The 4,459-nt window shown below is 37.4% G+C and overlaps 1 protein-coding gene across 1 annotated transcript in view; it reads left to right on the forward strand.

The window, feature by feature from the left end:
- jmy (junction mediating and regulatory protein, p53 cofactor) overlaps positions 1-4,459 on the forward strand; it is a 50,881-nt gene that overhangs the window by 16,808 nt on the left and 29,614 nt on the right.

Consider the following 4,459-nt stretch of genomic DNA (forward strand, 5'->3'; position numbering starts at 1 on the left):
ACCCCCCAACCTCCACCAAACCGTGAATTTCCTGGATCCTGACTAATCACCTCTGTCCTTCCCTAGTTGCCCTGAGATCTGCCAGACGAACCAAGGAATCCATTTAGTTGTTTATATTCACTGTAAATAAATCTCACTATTGTATTTCCTGTCTCTGGAGTGTTTCTGCATGTGGGTTAGAAAACTCGACACCAACATGACCGAGGCCAATATCAACCTATTTATCAGTTTCTCTCTAACTTCAAAAATTAGTATCTACATCACTTCAAATAAGCAACTCATCAACAAAAAGCAGACCAGCTGTTAGGTTGGTTATGTTTGAAAGGCTTACCATGTTACTCGTACCTCACCTTACTGTTTCACTGCTAATTTTAACAGCTTGTGTTTAATCTACTGCTCATCACTTATAGCACATTTAACATCTGATGTTGACCAAAGTGTTTTACAATTAGTTCAAACAAGAAGATAAAATAAAGCATATAAGCACATAAAGTACAGTAAAGAAGATAAAAATATCTGTGAAACTGATCGAAGAAAGAAAAATACATGAAAAATCAATCCAAGTCCCATTCTTCACTTGTGTTGAAAGCCAAAGAAAAAGATGAGTCTGAAGCCAGAGCTGTACGTTACCTTTTTTAGCTCACAGCACTGGTGCTATAGAAGTTGATAGTTTGATAACACAGGCCAGAAATGTGTAGCACAAGTATAAAACATGTTACAACCTCGAAAAACCAGAAGTAGTGCATTTCATCACTTTAACACACTGATAATAATTAAGATATTAATGTATACAATGCACACACAACAGGAAGATTTTTCTTTTCAGGCTGTTTATTTGTCAGAATAACTGCAAACAATATAAGGCAGTTATGTGTATTCAATATTTAGGTGTGTATGTGTTGTTTATTGTGTACAGTGTGCATGCATGTGTGCAATGTGTCTGTGTGACAAACTTCAATGAAATATGTCATATTTTGTATTTCTGTTACAATTACAAAGAAGTTAAAATAAAATAACAAACAAAAAAGATTAACTCCAGATGTTCAAAAAGCATTAGGAAGGAGTAAAACTAGTCCCATACCTTCTCCAGTCCTCAGTGAATAATCAAAGTTTGACTGTGGAAGTGTTGCTGATGGTGACTCCCAGCTTTTCGGCCACTGCCTGGTGCTCCCTTGGAGATGTTGGGCTGAACTGGCGGAGATCAGGAAGTTTAGCTACCATGAGCTCTTTTCTTCGGACAGTCAACATGGTGAATTAAAACTTAAATGGATGACAGTTTAAAATGACTTGATTATAAAAATATAAAAAAACAAAGCACTTCTAACTTTTATGTTCAGTATATTCAATTACAGTCACACCATTTCTAAACAGCAGTAATAAGATGATGTGAGGCAGGCTGCAATGGAAGGGAATTATGTGCTCACCTACCTCTTTGAGCAAAGCAATGACGCCTCCATGATGTCCAGTACTCACTGCTACACCATCCGTTACAAAGCCGACTGACTGACTGAGGAGGAGATAACCATAGTTGTTTTTTTGTTGTTGTTTTTGCTTTGGCTGGTAAAAAACAAATCATAATTTCAATGTGCTTCCTTTACTCTTTTATTGGTTTATTTGCAAAACAATTAAGCAGCATTAATGCTATTCACCTGCTACATAACTGTTTTAGTTCCTGCTACCTGCCAAGCTTGTTCGTTGGCTTTCCATTTTAAATGATGCACACACAAACCATTTCACTCCTTGTTGGCATGCTTGCCTACATCAATCATGACCAAAACAAAGCAGGCTTGTCTGATTTCTTGAACTAGATAAGTACACCTCTTACCAGTGTTTTCTTTACATTTAAAGGTCTAATCTAATCTAATTTTAGGCCTGGAAATGAAAGGGGCCCAAGTTCTAATTGCAGTTTTCTCCCCTGTCAACTGGGAAAAGATTTTCTAACCTACTGCTCAGGTGGTTCCAAACATACTACATGATACAGAGTTAAAAAAACTGTACTAATTCATTAATAAGGTCAGATATTAGCAAATATTTATCATATAACTCAATCAGTTCTCATTTTTTCTTGTCCTCCCACTGCTGCTGTGCCATCAGTTACGTGACATAGCACTGATGACACATTGAGACATGTTTTGGGCTAAACAGTAGCTGAACTAAAGAGGCAGTTAGAACATGGAAAAAAATGAAAGCCAGTGTGGAAAATCTTGTAGGCATCAGAGACAATGCAACTTTATTTTTGCTGAAAAAAGCAGCGCTTCTTCCATGTGGAACCTTTCCTGACGATAGTGCACAAGCCGTCATTATTATCAGTGTTAGTGTTGTTGCAGCTAGAAGCACAGCTTAAGACCAGTACACTGATACAGAGTTGGGCTCATACCACTCACAAGTAAAATCATGAATGGAGATAATCATTCAGTCTAGCCGAAAAAATACAGGGAACGATATTTATTCAGGAAACATGTATGCATCCATGGAACAAGTTTCTTCTTAGTCAGGTGAGACAGTCAAATGGATGTGTGATATTGTTTATTATTGGGATGACAATATTAATTGTAATAAACCCACTAAACCCTTCTCACTTTCTCTTCTGTCATCACTATCATCTAAACCAAATGTGACCATCAAGACCAGTTAGTTCGATGGATTGACAAAGTATACTGTATTATTACTTTGCAGAACATGAACACACAGTAGTTGAAATATAATGTCAGCAATATTGATATTGTGCTCACTGATATTACAGTATTGATACATTTTCAATATATTTTGTGTGTGTGTGGGTGTATATATATATATATATATATATATATATATATATATATATATATATATATATATATATATATATATATATATATATATATATATATATATATATATACGCACACACTCACCTTCCACTTTACATTCAGCAACATATCAGAAACATTCCTCAGAGATTTTGATCCATATTGACATTAGAGCATCACACGATTGCTGCAGATTTGTCAGCTGCACGTCCTTGACATGAATCTCCTGTTAAGATGCTCTATTGGATTAAGATCTGGTGACTGTGGAGATTGTTGGTGTGGAGTAAATTAAGACTCATCAGACCAGGTAATAATTTTTTCCAATCTCTTATTGTCCAGTTTTGGTGAGTCTTTGTGAACTGTAGTTTCAGTTTCCTGTTCTGACAGGAGTGGGACCCGATGTGGTGGTCTGCTTCTGTAGCCCATCTGCTTCAAGTTTGAATGTGTTGTGTGTTCAGAGATGATATTCTGCAGACCTTTGTTTGTAACAAGTGGTTATTTGAGCTGTTGTTGTCTTTCAGTCATACTGAACCAGTCTGCCCTTTCTCGTCTGACAAGGCTTTTTTTTTTTGTCAACTCAAATGCTACTCACTGGATTTTTTTCTTTTTTGGATCTCTTTAAAACCTAGAGATGGTGGTGTGTAAAAGGAAAAAAAACAAAAAAAAACTGCAGATCAGCAGTTTCTGAAATACTCAGAGAAGCCCAGCTAGAACCAACAACCACAACACATTCAATGCCACTTAACACATTTCTTCCCCATTCTGATGCCTGGTTTGAACTTGAGCAAGTTGTCTTCACCATGTCTACATGCCTAAAGGCATTGAGTTGATTAGTTGATGTTAACAAGCAGTTGAACAAGCAGAGTTTCCCCCAGAAAAGAGGCTAAGCCCAGTGGTAGGTGGCCGTTCGCTGGCCGATCGTCGGCCGACCGTGATTTAAAAAAAAAGAAAAAAGAAGTTGATAGGAAAGTTGAAAATATGGCTATTTATTATGTGATATACTGTAAAACTACAGTTTTACAAAAAGGCACTTTTGAAATGCTTTTTTAAACAAAAATACAATTAAAATAAATACTAATTGTTTGCACCTAATTTCAATCCTAATTTAAGTCACATTTACAAATAAATTAAATTAACATAAATGAAAAAGTGCAAACAAGGCACCAACACGTCTCACATCAAGATGAATGAATAACAACAGAGAACTCTAAAAAACAGATGCTGTACTGTACTGTGCTTTTTGTGGCACAGGCTGCATGTTGGATCACTACACAAAACATAACCCTAATGCTGAATTTAATACCATCATTTTACTGGTAAACAAGGATAATATTTTAACTATTCACAAAACATGCTTACCATATTCGGTCTTGTAAAGCCACCCGCTGAATTTTAGCTCAACTAACCATTGTTGGTCAAACCTGCTCGTTCAATGTTTTTTGCTGTGACTCTGAAGACGTGCTATCTAGGTAGCTGAAGGCGGCTCCGCCTCAGGGCTCATTAGAGTCACGCAGGGCTCTGCGCTGATACAGGCAAACCAGCTCCGCAAGAGCACCAAAATCGTCCATTATGAATGGAGTGCGGCGCGCGCAGTCCACGTCAAGTTATAGAAGGTGCACGACGTGACACCGTGTGAGACCTTCGCGCGTGGGGGGGGGGGGGGGGGGGGG

This window comes from Kryptolebias marmoratus, linkage group LG14, assembly GCF_001649575.2.
Source record: "Kryptolebias marmoratus isolate JLee-2015 linkage group LG14, ASM164957v2, whole genome shotgun sequence".
Taxonomy (NCBI): domain Eukaryota; kingdom Metazoa; phylum Chordata; class Actinopteri; order Cyprinodontiformes; family Rivulidae; genus Kryptolebias; species Kryptolebias marmoratus.